At 48.1% G+C, this 16097-nt stretch overlaps 1 protein-coding gene across 1 annotated transcript in view; it reads right to left on the bottom strand.

Moving 5' to 3' along the window:
• LOC144806397 (CD5 antigen-like) overlaps positions 1-13533 on the bottom strand; it is a 226496-nt gene extending 212963 nt beyond the window's left edge. Inside the window, exon 1 of the mRNA XM_078672761.1 lies at positions 13356-13533. The gene's annotated coding sequence lies outside the window, so the exon portion shown is untranslated. The remainder of the gene's footprint in view (positions 1-13355) is intronic.
• Positions 13534-16097: the final 2564 nt, after the last annotated feature.

The raw sequence follows: 16097 nt of genomic DNA, 5'->3' as shown, positions 1-16097 counted from the left end.
CATTGGGTGTCTACATTGGCGCGCATACGGGGCCAATAAAAATGAGTGACCAGACGGTGATAGGTTTTGTCTTGTCCCAGGTGTCCCGCCAGGGGCACATCATGGGCCAGGTTCAGGAGGAAGCCCCGGAAACGTAGGGGTACCACAAGCACCCGGGCTGACCCTAGTTCGGCGGACTTCTGTTCGCTATACAAGAGGCCATTTTCCCCATAAACCAAGTGGGAGCCAGACTGGTCACTGGCAGCCTGGGCGGCGGCCTGCTGCCGCTGTCAGACTAGAGAAGGACGTGAGGTCTGTTCCAGGCAGAACTCCTCTCGGGAAAATCCTCCCTCCTGGCGCCACTGGGCTAACTCAGGAAGGTCGTCCAAGGTCGGGGTCTGTTCAATGGGAGGGCCGAGGGGACCTGCGTCGGGGTCAATTTCTTCCCCGGGGGTAGTTCGAGGACCTCAGGTCGATCGCTGCCCTCCGGATCGTCAGAGACCGGGCGAGGGGTCTCGGGTTCCACCCCTCCGGGGGTGGACACTCTGGCGGTCATGGATCGTGTGCTCACGCAGGCCCATTCCGGCAGGCCCACCATCTCTAGGTGAGTCCTTTGCTCTACATGCTTCCACGGGGAGCTCTCCAGATCATTGCCCAGTAGACAGTCCACGGGCATGTCGGTGCGTACAGCTACTCACAAGTCACCGGAGACCCCTTCCCACTCAAACGGGACCTGAGCTATTCGGCAGGTGCGAATGGAATTGTCAGCTGAGATTACCCGGCAGGAGGCGTGGGTTATAATTTGGTCTTCTGTGACCAGGTGGCAGCGCACTGCGGTGATGCTGGCTCCTGTGGCTCGGAGGGCCCCTATGCGGTGCCAGTTGACGGTTACCTGTTGTCGGTACTTCTCAGTGTTGTTAGGTAGGGGGGCTCCTGGGACCATTTCTCTATCCCCAAGGCAGACTGATGACATGGCAGCTGGTTCCCACCCCTCTGTGTCCTCTATCTCTTCCTCTTCTAGGGCCACTGTAGCTAGCTGGCGCGCGGGCGGACTCGCAGCCGCGGGTTTCTTGTTCATGGGGCAATGGGCATCACTGGCATAATGCCCGGGTTGCTGACATCTGAAGCAGGCTATGCTGACTCGGGGTCCCTGTCTGCCTGAGGGGGGCCCTGCTCTAGTTACGGGAGGAGAGGTTCCTGATGGGTTTCGGGGGTGCTACGCTGGGGCCCGGACTGGGACCCCCGCTGCCTACCTTGACCTCCCCCTCCTCTCTGGCGGGAAGATCCGTGTTCGCTTCGGCCATAGTCTCCCACGGGCCCCCTCGGGACTCGGGTGTTCACCCAACGGTCTGCCTCGACAGCAAGCTTCCGTGGGTCTGTTAATTTGCTGTCGAGAAGGCGCTGTCTCAGTTTCACAAAGCAGTTTGTGGATAGGTGTTCATAGGCGATGAGGTCGAATAGTCCTTCAAAGGTGGTCACCTTGCTGCCCTTGATCCACCCTTCCAGGGCCCGGCTGTAGAAATTCACGTATTCCACCCATGTGGTGCCGGGGATCTTTTTGCAGTCTCGGAACCGCTGCCGATACATGTCCGGGGTGAGCCCATATCGGGATAGCAGAGCGTCCTTCATGTGCGTGTACGAGTTCATGACAGTGGAAGGCAGGTCCAGCATGGTGTCTCTTCCCTCACTGAGGACGCGCCCCCACAATCCGGCCCCCCAATCCTTCTCGGGCACCCAGTGGGAGGTCATGGCGACCTCGTATGCTTTGAACCACTGCTGGATGTCGTCCCCCTTGTAGTATTCTTTTACTACATCCTTGGGGATGTGTACTTTGGCCTCCACCGGGGACGGGGTTTCTCGGTTCCCCGGGGATCGGGTGTCTTCACTTCTGGCTTTCAGTTCAAGTTCTTTTGAGCTGCGCTCATGCTCGAGCTGGGGTTTCTTCCCATCATGCTCCCTCTGGAGCTTCTTTTCTTCTAGTTCCTCTTGTAATCTTTTTTTTCTCGGCTAGCTTGAGCTCTCCTTCGATCTTCAGGCACGTTAGCTCTAGCTCGTGGAGTCAGGTTTGTTCTCGGTAGGTCATCTCTTCTTGTGACAGACCTCTTTCCGCGCTGGGACTCCGTGCCAGGGAGTCTGTTCTCTCACCTTCCTGGGTGCCTGTTTCGGTCTGTGGCCCTCCCTCTCCACCGTCGCCTTCTGGTGAGGGGAGGGGGACCCCGGACTCTACCCAGGCTGTCAGGGCTTTCTGGAAGTCTTCTTTGGTGCTTAAACCAGTGGTAGCGATGTGAAGTTCTTTGCAGAATTGTTTCAGTTCTCTGTGGGTATAATCCTCCAACAGGTCCTTTTGGAATGTGGGCTTCTCGCTTGTTCCGGTGGAACTCATGATCGTTCTTTCCTTCTGTTGTTCTTGTGTTCTTCGTTCGGGTAGTGTGTCAGTTGTTTTACTGTACGATCTCTAGATGTAGGCTCTTATCCCGTCGCTTGCCACCAATGTTAGAAGGGGCAATCCCAGAGGGTCAGGATCTGCTCTCCCGACCACTCCATGACCCACCTCTCCCACAAATAATGCTGAGTCTTAACGTGAGGTCCTCGCTGGGGAGGACTTTGAGTCTAGGATCGTACACATTGAACTCACACCACACTTATGGACGGACACCACACCGTGGATTTCAGTAAGCAAGTTCTTTATCACACAGTATAGATTTAGGTAAAATGAACACGTATTTACAAGCGATCGAGGGATCGTAAAGTCTCAGTGGTAAGGCGGAGGGAAGCGGGACAGTCTCAGTATTAGGCCAGTATGAAGCGTACCCTGTGCACAGCTCTCAATCCTCGAGCTAGGAGATACGGAAGAAGGAGGTCGTACTGGTTGTTCCACTCACTTCTTCTCGAGCCAGGTCGTGTTGGTAGCGTCAATGGTCCAGCCGGACCAGAGTACTCCTCGAGCCGCGACGAGGTCAGCAGGGCTTGATCCTGAGTGAACAGAGTGTCTGTCAGTTCTTGAGGAGCCGCAACCATGTCAGCAGGGCTCAGGGTGTTCAGCGAATGTCCTTAGAGTTCAAGGATGAGCCACGATGAGGTCAGCAGGGCTCCGAGGTTCCAGTTCCATCTTCACGAGGATAAGCCACGACAGCGTCAGCAGGGCTTGATAAGTTCCAAGGTTCAGTCTTTTCCCCAAGGGTTGACCCGCGATCAGATCAGCAGGGCTCTCTTGTCCAGGATACAACTGCCCGGTAGTTCTTGGGCGGGCCTTGATATAGCACAGTGGCCCTTTGATGTCCGGACCCTCGCAGGCGGGGATCTCATGCCTCGGGGCTGGTCATTGGAGTGTTCCGTCGGTTGGCTCTTTGATCCTTTAGAAGATGCGTCCGGGAATTCCCAGATGCCCAGCAGGGTCTGGAGACAGCTCTTGGGGAGGCCAGAGGTGTGAGAGAAACCATTCTCCCAGGAGGCCGGAGGTGCAATCGAAACTCCCTGTCTTATCTCATTCAGGAAGCCCTTTACCCCCCTGTCGGACATGGCGCGTCTGAAGCCTAAGTTTCGCTGGGGCTGGGGTCAGGCAAGGCCTAGGGAGTCAGGGACCTCGGGAAGGGTAATGGCGGCTGGGGGCCCGTGGGATGATGCAGGTTCTGGGTGCCCGGTACCGGGAAGAGGGATGGCGGAATGCGGGGATGGTCATCTGTTCGTAGGGTCGTGTAGGGAGCGGGGCAGACAGTGGACGGGACGACCAGGGGTTTCTGGGTGCAGGGCTAGGCTAACGGGGTGCTGGGGAACGGGGGGAACCATGCCACGAGGCCAGGTCCAACATATACCTTGTGTTGTGTACTTTTATTTGATTATTCAAGAGATTATAGCCTGGTAAAAAAAGCTGCTTTACATTCCTTCAAGACTTAGCCTGAAGGCTGCTCTCCACAGCTACCACTGGGATAGCTTTCTATAGGTTGTCTTAAACCTACCATCAATAAGGGTAATTTGGACTGGTGCAAGGTGCCCACGAGAATAGTGGACAGCATATGCAAGGCCAACTTCTCACAAGTACCAACTGCTACTGTTAAGAAGATGGCTCCAAAGAATGAAGCTCCTACCAAGAAAGTGGCCAGTGGAGAGGAGAGAAACAAGCCTGCTGTCCGCATTCTTTTACAGAAAATGTTGTGTACTTCCTGCACCCTCGTCTGGGCAGAAAGAGGCTGAGAGGATCTCTCCTGAATGAAGTGCACCAACAGCAGCAAAACCTGAGCCTACGTCTCTTAGCTCTGCAGGTATTGCAGTCATGAAAGTGGTGTGGAAGAGTATCAGCCGCAAACCAGATCATTACAGGAAAGTTGACAACAGGAGCTGCAGTCAACAACAGATCTTGAGGTTGTAAAAGCAGAACCGGCGATTCTGGTTCTTGCTAACAAGATGTTGCTCAGAAGACTGCTGTTCTCTCTTCATCTTCATGGTTTCTAGCACGGATACCCTCACGGATCTGGTTCGCGCTCTATAAAACTTTAAAATAAATAAATAAAAAGAAAGAGCATCCCACATCTTCTCCAAGCTCCCCATCTGATGTTTTCGACATGGATTGGGCCCAGGAAGCATCTGAGAAACAAGGGAAAAGGACTAATGCACTACATGTAGAAAGAGGAAAAATGAGAAATAAGCAAGATGGCGCTTGACTCAAGGGCTTTGTAAATCTGGCCCTGACTCTTTTTCCAGGTGATAACATTTAGTGTAATGCAACAATTGTGATGTTCACCATGGAGCGATCGAACAAGGTATGTGAATGGCTCCATCCCAGAGGTCTCATAATTAGATTTGTTGCCCCTGCCTTTGGTAGTAATGATGGATATATCAGTGTTCCGTTATCAGAGCGTTGAGTAAGACTTTCTCATAAAGGAATAATTTATTCAAAGCTTGGAAGCAGTTGGGAATTGTTAGACCTGGTACCATTGGCGTGAGTCTCCCTCCCATTATGTACTGTTGCCTCCTCTGTTTTTGCTGGTGTTAGATGCTTTGGGCACTTTGCCAGTGCTATTCAGTGCCACAGTGCAAGTGCACTGAGTGTGCCCAGGGTCTGTATATCAAATGCTGCTGGTGGGCTTGCAGCACTGGTTGTGCCACTCACAGAAGCAGCCTGCAAAGTGTGTCTCAGGCCTGCCATTGCAGAGCCTGGTTGCCTAGTACTGCTATATCGACTTGGCCAAGTGCCCCCACTTGCCAGTACCTACACCTTCCCTTTTCTACATATCAGATACCTCGACTGTAGACCCTAGAGCAGGGTGTATTGTACGTAAAAGGTAGGTCATAACCTGATGTGTGTGGCATGACCTGATAGTGAATTACAGCGTATTTCATTTTTCACTATTGCAAGGCTACCTGTCCCCATAGGCCAGAATGGCCAGTTTGATTATTACATCTTATAATCCTAACTGACCCAGGGAACATGGTGGAAATACATATTTAGTATTCAGAATGATAAAATACATCTTTTAGTGAAGTTGGTTTTAACATTCTGTCTCTGAAAATACCACTTTTAGAAAGTAGGTATTTTCTTGCCTAACCATCCAGCCTGCCTCTGCTACCTTGTGTATTGTATGTCTGGTTTTGTGAGTGACAGGGGTTGAGAGATTCTAGGAGACAGGATAAGTCAGCACAGGGCTGAATAGACCTATCTGTATGTAGAGTGGTGGGAAGAGTAGCACCTAGGCCTGAATAGGGCTGTGCCTGCCTTCCATAATGCTGGCTCCACCTCCTGTGGTGCGTCTGATGACCCTGGCCCACACTGACAAAGGAAGAAGGTGTGCACTGGCAGAATACACCCAGAACTGGTTTGAACTAGGTACAGGATCCTCTGCCTTCAGAGAACAAAGAGAATATTAGTATAAATATTGGGGCCCAGGCCCCAAGACTTTAGATCACTTCTGGAGAAATCAGACAAACCTGTGCCAAGGAGAAGAACCAAGGAAGCTGTGGGAGTTTGGACTGCCCCTCTGCCAGTGGGCTGTTTGCTGGGTTGGCCTGCAGTGGTTGCTTTATTGCCAAGGAAAGGAGAAGGAACTTTCATCACATTGAAGAATATTTCTCCAAAGGCTTGATTTTGAGCTTGCCTCCTGTCCGAAGTGTCAGGGATACAAAATACTTCACCCCCTTCTCTTTGCCTGCATCTGGAGCTTGCTGTTCTAGCTGCTACAGAAGGAAATTGCAACACCGATGTCGGCGAGTGACGCCGTACTCTACATCGAAGCTGTGAGGGCTGCTCCAACTTAAAACATAGACCCGATGCTGGCTGCCGTGCCACATCGATGCCAGCGAGCGACATCGTAATCTGCCCTAAGCCATGAGCGCTGCTCTTACTTGAGACGTAGGCTTGACGCCTGCTGCGGTGCCGCGTTGACTCAGAAGCCGACATCAGTGCGTATACGATCCTCGATGTGGGTGGTCAAGAATCCATCGTAGGGAAAAATGGTTTCGGGGCCATTGTGATGTCACCTCCTCTCCGGCAAGGAACCAACGCCTCCCCTGCTTTGCGCAAGCATCGAGGACCCGACGCATCACCCCCCCAAAGCAAGGAACCGATGATGCACAGCGCCAATGACACCGCATCTCCCCGAAGTCGTGAGATGTCTTTGTTTTCACTTTTCCAAGGTACTATTTTGTGTGGGCCTTGACGTCATGATAACCCCAGTTGGGGTTATCTGTTGCTAAAGACTGCTTTTAAGTGAATAACCTATTTTTAAGCTACTTCTACCATCTTGAAGTATAATTTCTGATTACAGTATTGTGGATTTTTGTTGTTTGAGTCTTGTGTTAAGTCTATATAAAGTCAAAAGTTTTGGGCAAGAAATATACCAGTACAAAAGGCTGTAGATAAGAGGGTTAACTTTATTGATAATAAATGTTTGGTTTGAACTGTGGCACCATTTTGGGGATTTGTCTTGTTAGGTTGACAGTCGAGACAAAAATAGCAATAAATCAGATAAAGGAAACATGATTTTGACTATAAAAATAACCGGCAAATAAGTAAAGGGCACTCATGTTTTCACGCATGATTCAATTTGGGAAAATAGTGTGATCAGGCAATACGAGATTTGGATACATTCAAGTGGCTTGTGATGCATCGCAAAATTGCAATGCACTGATTGTGGTTTTATTTGTTCATTTTTTAGTGCCCGCTCACGAAGTGCAATTTCATGCCCATAATGCATCGGGTTTTATTTGAATAAATGCTGCTTTTTATGAATAGCGCTTCAGTCGTGTTATTCATTGAGGTCCGATGGGCACTTTTGGGACAAGAGAAACTTGGAAAAATGGCACGATATTCCCATGTGTGGACTTGAAAGATAGAAGGAGTCAGAAAAATATGAAACAGATACGGACACAAATTGACAAAAATAAGTAGTGATTAAAGAAGTAGAATACGCCAAATGGCAAAACTTTGCTGTGCACTGGTTGGGGAGAAAGGTCTCCCCGTTTATTGTGGTTGTGGCGTAAAGAATGTGACACACTGTGCCATACTTACTAAGTGATGCATCTAGACAGATGCAACACTGTAAACCTCTGCCGTACATTATTCTTGCATCAGGTTTAATGAATGCAGGGTGGGCGTTTCCCCAAAGCAGTGGTGCATGGAAATCTCTGAGATTTCACAGCTCCACTTCTATGAGTTCACTGCATTAAATCCTTACGCAGCAGGCGTAAGGTCTGATGCAAGGCCCGTTTACATGGGACTCGCCAATGTGTAATGACACATTGCTGGAGTTATGTCTGTTTTGCTACACACTCCAACAATGCATCATTATTGCTCCACTCGATATGTCAGGATTCCAGACCTTTCTGGTCAATGCTTGCAACATAGAGTGTCGTGGTGTAAATACGCCACATTGAAGGTCAACCAAGGAGGGGACAAGAATCAACCAGCGATGCATTACTTTTCATAAATGAGGCCCTCAGACAACCTTGCTGATGTCTCTGTTCCCAGTACAGAAAGCTGTGGACCCGGACTCGGGAACTGATACTCTTAAGATCTACATGTTAAGAGTAAACCTTAATTTCACTCTCAACAAGATCAACAATTACAACTTGCGGAGCTGGGACCTGACTTTCAAAACTAATTTCAAAGAAGCAAACACTTCACTACTCATAACATATATAAGCACCTCTAGACAAACATAGGCATTGCTCATTAAGGTGCCGACTTTGGAATTAACCTGTCTGATAATTGTCAGCTCTGCATCTTCTCCAACCCTCATCGGAGCTGTTGGTGTCTTCAGTGACAGATTCACCCGATGAGCTGCCCAGACTTCTCTCACATAGAGATGCAACCGGTATAATATTATACAAGCCTAATCCTGGGAAGTGAATAGTTCACTTCTGCGACTTGTTCACGTTTACAAGCTGTGGGCTGGTGGACTCTTCCAGTCATAAACAGGAGCCTTTCAAAATGTCACATAAAAAAACACTGACCTGGTCAATGCAACTTTATACAGCACCTCACTTCATGTACCCTGATTCGAAGCACTATAACAACAATGTGCCCAAATCCAGCATTTTTTATTTTATCAAATTCAGAAGTCAATGAGAAAAGTTTGGGTAAAGTAACAAAGCTTGTGACCTGCTGGTTGCAAGTGCATCTCAAAAAAGACTGCTCAGCTCACAGAGCCACCTTTTCCGTATTTTACAACAGATTACAGCTGATTTAATACGGATGAGTGGAGAAGTTACTCATTGCATACAATTAAATAAATGACAGAAGAGAGATATACATATATATATGTGTGTTATGAAATCTCATTGTTCCAAATTTAATGATTGTTTTATTTAATAGACATGTATAGATGACAATAGAATATTCAGAAATTGTTCTACCGACAGGTAAAGTCAGATAGTCAAGTAGACACAAATATAACCCGAGAGATGGAAACAGAACAAAGTGCATAAATATATAAATGCAGAGAGACAGGGAGAGTGATGGACAGTCATCTGAGATCAAAGCACCATTCTCTGCCTTTCACCCAATGATCGGGGGTGGTTTCACCAGTAACACCACCCAAATTTGTGCTTTTGCAGGCCCAGTCTTGCTATGTTGTAAGTAAACACCAACGCCCTATGGCCTTATGTTTATATAGGGCATCCCCATCCTGAAAAGTGGACTTTATAACTATGTGTCTGCGACTGAGAGGTACAAAATGATTAAAAGGATTGCACTGTGGGTTGTTCAGAGGCACTAGGCAGCTCTGTCACCCTCTGGTGGAGATGTTGGGATGTTTTTGGATTGTTTGTAACAGGCACATGAGGGGAGGGAGTGTTAATAATCAGGTGGAGGTGGTGTGGTGATATTGAGAAGTACCATATTCTGGTGGTCAGGGAGATGGGGAGTCACATCGGTTCACTGCATTCCAGCCCCCTTCCTGCCTTCTCTGTACTCATAAATACACATAGGCTCACGCACAAACACTGTCCCTGCTTAGGCCATACATTCTGTAAATTAACAGCAGTGATAAAAAACACCCTACGGCACTTACCAAATCTTCATTGTGGTGTCTTTCATTTTAGTAATTATACTGCATGCAAATGTAAAGTTATGTGGCTACAGGAAGTGTCCCATTTGTTGAAACCCTTAGACTAGTATGGGTAAAAAAGATGCTGCTGTATTAGAGATCGTCAGAATGGGAATGGTGTCTATTTACAGTACACACACTCCTTCCACCTCAGCCCACTGCCTATACCTCCAAGTTCAGCTCCTTCTGAGTCCTGCCAGAAGCCCTGCTGGTTCTGCTGGTTCTTGGGTGTCCACATTATCTGTGCTTTCCTGACCAAGGGCATTGGGGCTACCTACTCTGCACTGTAAGCTTGACAGGCTTAAAATTAAAAACAAGCTCAACCCACCTTAAAAAAAGCCTAAATCCCACTGAAGTCCTGCCAAAAAAGCCCAAAACAGAACAAACCTACCAAATTGCAAGAAAAGGTTAAAACATGTGACAAATGTAAAAGTAGGATGTAGTGGGCACCAGAAAACGCCGCTATGTGGCGATTTGCGGAATATTTGCTAAACTCCGTGCTCCAAGCGGAGCGCAGGGTTGCAAAACTCTGCAAACTCTGCTGGTGGAGCAGAGTTTTCTGCCCACCACTAAACTCAACCACCTCTCAAATATCAACAAATTGAAAGTAAGACATACACTACATTTAATTGATCTACTTTGTTGGGTTTCACCCAAACAGTGCACAAGATATATTGTGTACAAGGGGTTTGAAGCCAGCCATTGCTTGATTTGACACATTCACAACCCACACCACAAAATTCAACACCAAATCACAAAATTCAACAGCACACCACAAAATTAACCACCCTACATATCACTCCACAACACAAAATACCATTCCACATAATTTAACTCCATAACACACAATCCCACTCAACATCATTTCTGTACACTCAATGCCACATAGTTACTATCCTCATAATTCCACTACACACCATGCCACTTAAGGGCAAAACTAGAATCAGCTCCACACAATTCCACAACTAAAAATTTAGCATTCAAACAACATAATTCCTCTACACACCAGATAAATACACTCCAAAACACATAGGTAAAACACATTGTCATTTACCACGCCAATAGCTCTAACACAATGCTATGCAAGACCTTTTGCATTTCTAATGCTTGTTTTGGAAGTTGTCAAGCAGCACCAAAGCGAATACGAAAAGCACAAAACATAACTGTAACCATTCCATCATTGCCAGTGGAGGCTGCATACAGGCCAACTGCTATTCCTATTTTCCTATGCTGACGACACACAGATCATCTTCTCTCTCACTTCATCTAAGGGATCTGATTCATCTGCTCTTCAGGTTGGTCTGAAGAAAATCACATCCTGGATGCAAAACAACTTAGTCAGACTAAGGGAGACAAAACGGAAGTTGTGGTCCTAGGAAAAGAGCAAGATCTTTGGGGATCTCAACACTGGCCCACTGAAATGGGTACCCTACCTCAGACGGTAGTAGGTACATCAAGTTCGCAACCTGGGGTTCATCATAGACGACCACCTGTCAATTAAACAACAAATCACTAAGGTGGCCTCCATCTGCTTTACCATTCTGAGATGGTTAAAGAAAAGTCTGTGGATGAGACCCCTCTCTGTTCAACGAGCTGTAGTTGGTGCCCTGATTACGTCCAGGCCTGACTACAGTAATGTTCTATACTGAGGCTGAAACAAAACTATAGTACAAAGGCTGCAAGTGGTGCAAAATGCAGCTGTCAGGCTGCTGTTCGGGTCCCAAGGACTGTGTCAGCCACCGACTCTCTTCACAATCTTCCCCGGCTAAAAGTGGAGAATTGTGTTAAATTTAAAGCCTTAAGCTTTATATTTAAAATTAAATCTGGAACAGCCCCACAATACTTGCAATCTTTAATCTAACTGTACACACCTTCACATCCTCTACATTCTGCTGGACAGTCCAAATTTGTTACACCCAGAATTAAATTTACTCGAATGGGCGGCAGGTCCTTTTCCTTTCTGGGACCCTCCCTATGGAAGTCTCTTCCTATCTCAATACAGGAGGAAACTGTTCTTGGACATTTCCATAGAAGAATGAAGACATGGCTCTTTAATCAGTAATTCACTCTTTTTGATTCTTTCCTACCTGGCCGGTGCCAGGAAACCCCTCCAGGTAGCTGTTGCACCATGCAAATTTAAATAACATAGCATAACATAACTGCAGCTTGCAAATCGCCCTTCAGACTCATGCACTGTCCTTGTGTGACACTGGAATATCTAAAGAGGCTTCTTTACACTAAGGTTCTCTAACTCACTGCTAATTATTCAATCAGACCCGGCATCTAATCTGCATTGCTTTCAATAGAAGTCGTCCCATTGTTCCTCATGATTAGAATCTCGCCTCTGCCTCCAAAATTGTGAGCTATGGTAATGATACACACCTGTGACTAGTCTTGTGAAACCCAGTCATGAGATTCTGCTCTGGGCTTGCTGCTGTCTCAAACTGATTATAAGCTGCCAATTTTTGAAACTCCTTGTTTGTGCATTGAATTTTGTCCTTGTTTGAGCAATGAATTTTGAACCTCTGTGTACCAGACCTCTTAATTGCATGCTTTACTGTCCAGTATCTTGCTTTAGCCAGAGCCTATGTCTTGATCTTGTGTTGCTTTACAGATTTCTCTCACCTTCACCTTGCCTTTGTCTGTCTTTCTTTCTTCAGTCTGGGTGCATCCCCTGGGCTGCTTCCTTTCTAATTGTTCTTAGTTCATTTCTTCTGTTTCTGCTATCAATTCCCTTTGCATATTCCTTTGCTTGTCATAACTCTTATATGTTCTCCCCAGTTGCCTAGATGTTTCCCTTTATTTTTATTCCTTTACTCAGTGTTTCTCTTATTCCCATATAGTTCTAGTCTCTTGCTTGTTACATTTCCTAGAATGCTGCTGCTTGTCCTGCCTCATGGTTCTCTGTTTTTCCCTTGTATGTCATGATCCTCACCCTTTGCTACAGCTCTTAGATTACTCTCTAATGCTTGCTCTGTGTTCTCCTCTTGGGTCTTGAAAGTGAGGTACTTTGTACTCAGCTGCGTAGAAGTGTATTTCTTTGTACAGATGTTGGCTTCTGGTTTCCAGGAGGCAATTACTGTTATACCCTGTGTTTTATGTTGCATGTAGACATTCCCTGTTGCTGTGTGATGATTTTAGTCTTACCGAAGAACAACCCTGGTTGTAGCCCAGTCTCCTTGCCTTCTCTTCCTTGCTCCTGTGCTTTTTGTGGCTGTTCTTTCCTGGTGTGTGCCTCTGCCGCTCTTCTGCCTCTGTACACTACTTGCATCAGCAGACATTCCTTGACCTTGAGTGTGGCTCTGCCTAGAGTCTGGCAGTATCCTCTGACCTAACCATACATTCTTCACACATAAAATCAATAGTTTAGATTGTGGCCAAATACCATTGCATTTGTATATAAAGCACAAACAGTGGTGCCAGGGCACCAACATAATGTAGGACAGGTCCTTCATGTATCCTCCAACTTAAATAGGTACATGAGAAAAACACACTTTATCAACATCTTGTGAAATAGATCCAGTAGAAGGTCTGATTGGGGAGGTACAATCACAGGCAGTGTTTGAGCGGGGTCAACGAGGGCATCCAGCTTAACCTCTGGATAAACCAACAACCAGCTGTCAGTGTCCTCTCTAAACAAGAAACTCACTATTTTGAACTTCTCATCGGATCTTTGTTACATCGTCCGCACCACAGAGAGTACAATACACCAAAAACTGCCTGGACTTTACAATCTTTAAAATAGCTGCCTGCTCAGAGTGTGAAATACACAAACTGCCTGGAGTTTACAATCTCAAGAGAGCCTTCTCCGATGAGAGTAAAATATACACCACTTACTGTCTGAAATCACAGGTACACCCGGTTTCCAGCTGTGTGGTGTGCCTTCTGGGCCAATCCGGTTCTGCAAGGTCTTTTTCTGCAACTTTTAAGAACAATGTTTATCCAGCTAGAATTGTGATGAACAAAACCTTTCAATCCATGGACTTGTAGCTTGGAAGAGAGGGAACTGATGACTTAAAGTCTTGTTTGGTATAGCCTCCACCTGCGCTCCACCCCCTCTCCACCCACCTTATAAGGCCTCCTCTACCCTTAGAAAATTAAAATGACTTGTTTTTTCTCTGGATGTACACAAATCTAAAAGTGAGCACATGCAGACCTTTCTAAATAGACTCAAACATAAATACACGGAGAAGAAGTCAAACAGAAACGACACCCATGCATGTACTTTCAAATAGTCTTTATTTCGATGCACATATCATAAAAGACAATACAGTAGAATATAAAAAGGTTTAAGAAAATTGAACATTCCATTCTCATAAGAATAACAGGACCACACAGCAGAAGAGTACATCATCGAGTTAATCTGTCCAATTACACAATAATGTATCTAAAAACAGGATAAGAACTATAAAAACGTAGAAAATCCCGGCCCAAAATACAATAAGCATCACAGAATTAATATGACTATATAAATGTGTGTATATAATAAACACTGCTAGTTCCGGCTTAACCTATGCACACGAGTTGCCCACATACAATGTATAAATTTGGCAACAGCAATGACAGTAGGTTCTGAAGAATCTGTTTTAAGTATCCTTAGCGCCTCTGTACCAGTGGTAATCGCATATGGGTATCCCAAACACCGGGATTGACTACCCCCATTGTTGTGTCCAAAAACACATTTCTTTTACCCTATGAACCCTCAGACAAAGGCCCCTGCATTCCCACTGGACCTACCCTTGAGCATGATTCCGAAACCCTAACTCACCCTAATCTAACTTGCCTTCCATCTCTGCCAAATTTGCCCCTGATCTCGACTTAAAAATATTACGTTGGAATATCGACGGGCTGCCTCAATCAATCAATCAATCAATCAGGTCATTTGTAGAGCGCACTACTCACCCGTAGGGTCTCAAGGCGCTGGGTTGGGGGGGGGGTGCCGTTACTGCTCGAACAGCCAGGTCTTGAGCTTCTTCCTGAAGGAGAGGTGGTCTTGGGTCAGGCGTAGGTCGGTCGGGAGTGAGTTCCAGGTCTTGGCGGCCAGGTAGGAGAAGGACCTTCCTCCTGTTGTCGCTCTTCGGATGCGGGGGACGGCGGCGAGGGCGTGGCTGGTTGATCTGAGGAGGCGCTTGGGAGTGTAGAAGTTGATCCGGTTGTTGAGGTAGCTCGGGCCTTGGTCGTGTATGGCTTTGTGCGCGTGGGTGAGGAGACGGAAGGTGATTCTCTTGTTGACCGGGAGCCAATGCAGATCTCTCAGGTGTCCGGAGATGTGGCTGCGTCGGGGGATGTCGAGGATGAGTCTGGCCGAGGCGTTCTGGATCCGCTGGAGTCTCTTCTGGAGCTTGGCGGTGGTTCCGGCGTAAAGGGCGTTGCCGTAGTCCAGTCGGCTGGTGACGAGGGCCTGGGTGACCGTCTTCCTCGTCTCGGTGGGGATCCACCGGAAGATCTTGCGTAGCATGCGCAGGATGTTGAAGCAAGACGAGGAGACGGCGTTTACTTGTCTGGTCATGGAGAGGGAGGAGTCCAGGATGAAGCCCAGGTTGCGTGCGTGGTCCGTCGGTTTGGGTGCGGTGCCCAGGGCGGGGGGCCACCAGGAGTCGTCCCAGGCGGAGGGCGAGGAGCCCAGGATGAGGACCTCCGTCTTGTCCGTGTTCAGTTTCAGGCGGCTGGTCGTCATCCATTCGGCTACCTCTCTCATCCCTTCGTGCAGGTTGGCTCTGGCGGTGGCGGGGTCGTTGGTCAGGGAGAGGATCAGCTGGGTGTCGTCGGCGTAGGAGATTATGTTGAGGTTGTGTTGGCGTGCGATGGCCGCGAGGGGGCTCATGTAGACGTTGAAGAGGGTGGGGCTCAGGGAGGACCCTTGAGGGACGCCGCAGATGACTTTGGTGGCCTCTGACTTGTACGGTGGTAGGCGGACTCTCTGTGTTCTTCCGTCGAGGAAGGAGGTGATCCATTCCAGTGCCTTGTCCTGGATTCCGATGTTGCCAAGGCGCTGTACTAGGGTGCGGTGGCAGACAGTGTCGAAGGCCGCGGAGAGGTCCAGGAGGATGAGGGCCGCTGTTTCTCCGTTGTCCATCAGAGTTCGTATGTCATCGGTGGCAGCGATGAGGGCGGTCTCGGTGCTGTGGTTCGCTCGGAAGCCAGACTGTGAGGGGTCGAGGGATCCATTCGTCTCGAGGAAGGCGGCCAGCTGTTTGTTGACGGTCTTCTCGATGACTTTGGCCGGGAACGGGAGGAGCGAGATGGGACGGTAGTTCTTGAGGTCGGTGGGGTCTGCTGTGGGTTTCTTGAGAAGAGCGCTGAGTTCGGCGTGCTTCCAGCTCTCAGGGAAGGTGGCGGTGTCGAAGGAAGTGTTGATGATGTCCCGCAGGTGGGGTGCGATGACAGCGTCGGCCTTGTTGAAGACGTGGTGAGGGCAGGGGTCAGTCGGAGATCCGGAATGGATGGAGTTCATTGTTTGGATGGTGTCTTCGGTGCTGATCGGAGTCCAGGTGCGGAGGGTGGTGGCGGGTGGCGTTGTTGTGGCTTGCGTTGGTTGGTTGCTGAAGCTGTTGTGTATGTCCGCGATCTTGTTGTGGA

Source organism: Lissotriton helveticus, chromosome 1_2 (genome assembly GCF_964261635.1).
Source record: "Lissotriton helveticus chromosome 1_2, aLisHel1.1, whole genome shotgun sequence".
Classification (NCBI taxonomy): domain Eukaryota; kingdom Metazoa; phylum Chordata; class Amphibia; order Caudata; family Salamandridae; genus Lissotriton; species Lissotriton helveticus.
The sequence above is the reverse complement of the archived record's forward strand: the minus strand, read 5'-3'. Positions and strand labels throughout refer to the sequence as shown.